The sequence below is a fragment of the Triticum aestivum genome, chromosome 5B, assembly GCF_018294505.1.
Source record: "Triticum aestivum cultivar Chinese Spring chromosome 5B, IWGSC CS RefSeq v2.1, whole genome shotgun sequence".
In the NCBI taxonomy this organism is placed as follows: domain Eukaryota; kingdom Viridiplantae; phylum Streptophyta; class Magnoliopsida; order Poales; family Poaceae; genus Triticum; species Triticum aestivum.
The window spans coordinates 189,339,344-189,341,001 of record NC_057807.1 but is presented as its reverse complement, the minus strand read 5'-3'; the positions used below and the strand labels follow the sequence as shown (position 1 = coordinate 189,341,001).

Here is a 1,658-nt window from a genome sequence, read left to right as displayed (position 1 = left end):
CCACGCCCGAGCGCTCCATCCTCGTCCACAGGGACGACTACATCCTGGCCTCCGCTTCTCGTGCCACCGGATCCGACGAGGATGTCCATGTCATCGTCCTCGCCGGCCGCCAGAGCCGCCGCGGCCACGGCCGCGCCCGCGCCGCACCAGGCCGGGCCGAGGTACGCGGCACCGGACCTCAGCCTCCGCGACCACCGCTTTGCCGTCCCGCTCGACCACTCCTCCCCCTCCGCGTCACACATCACCATCTTCGTCCATGAGGTCATCCCAGGTACATCCTCGCCGACCCCGTACCGCTCCTGAGCGATGGCTCATGGTCACCGACGACCACCCAACATCCATCACTAGCGGCGCCAAGGACCCAAATCCAACACCTCACCTTCTCTCCCTGTCCACCACGCCACGGCGCCATGAAGATGGATGGAGATGGCTCCCCTGCTCTGCTCAGGATGTACAACGACGCCAAGGTCCAGCCCTTCTTCATGGAGATGGATGGATCGGAGGGCCGATGACACCAACAACGAAATCCACCACGCGCTCGAGGTGAGGTCTGAGAATTTCCTCTGTCTCTTATATTTTTCATTTTGGGAATCCCTGCCTCGGTTGCATCGCACGCCTCTTCTTGGACTGGACTGATTCATTTTCTGCGTTCCCTTCACAAGTAGACCATGACCATCATGTTCGACGGCACCTACACGAGCGAAGGTCTCGGAGAAGATTAGCCTCCTGCAGCGGCTTGTGACCCAACCTCCTCAACAATGAGGCTTCATTCATGGCTGGTAAGGTTCTCACACCTCTTGCTTGAGATTTCTGGTTGTATTATACATACAGTCAAAATTATACCTTTTGAGTTTTGATGAGTCATGTGCTATTCCGTCCGCTCAGCAACAGTATCTGTTGTTTTCTCATGATGATAATCCCGCATCACTTGACTGAAACATACCAGTCCAGTCCATTCTCACAACCAATTAAGTCCAGAGCTCACACCTCTCTGTTGATGATGCACGTACATTCCAGTTAAAGAATACCACAAGATTAATTAGTTCTTGTGCTCTTCTAGCCGTTCTTCTTACTCTAGGTTCCAAGTAGAGATTCCTATATACGTATACTTGCTTTGCTGCCGATTCCTGACTCTGTCTGTCTGTTTTGGAACTGTAAAATGCAGTGATGCCAAACATCGCCTCTGGTTCAACTGATTAATTTTCAGCGTGCCAAACAGAGCCTGTGATGTTATCAAAATATTTGCTACTCTTAATGGGTTTATCCCACTTGCTGATCTTAACCACCAAGATCTCTGAGGCTCTTATTTCTAGTCTAATGTTATTAGTACAGTACATCCGTTGTTGCCAATTTTTGTTCATTATGAGATGATGTTTGTGCATACCGTTTCTCATCACTCTCTGGCCTGGTATTCAGGAGCTGGAGGAAAAGAGGAAGATGAAGGCCAAGATCTCCTACGATAGGAGAAAGCAACTGGCGAACCTCCCAGGTCGATGAAACTATGCTATGAATGGATTTTTTCAACCACTACTATCTAATAAGCATACTTGATTTCTTTCCTAGCTCACGGATTTTATATCCTACACATCCTCCTTCATTTGTTGTGATAACTAGTTGTCACCCACTCACTTGCTCATCATTGTAAGTTACTGTAGTAG

At 49.8% G+C, this 1,658-nt stretch overlaps 1 non-coding gene across 1 annotated transcript; it reads left to right on the top strand.

Annotated features, from left to right (window-relative positions):
• The first annotated feature begins 1,219 nt into the window (after window positions 1-1,219).
• Window positions 1,220-1,302, top strand: LOC123118053 (small nucleolar RNA SNORD24). The gene has a single exon (XR_006457679.1). It is a non-coding gene; the product is annotated as a small nucleolar RNA SNORD24 (small nucleolar RNA).
• Window positions 1,303-1,658: the final 356 nt, after the last annotated feature.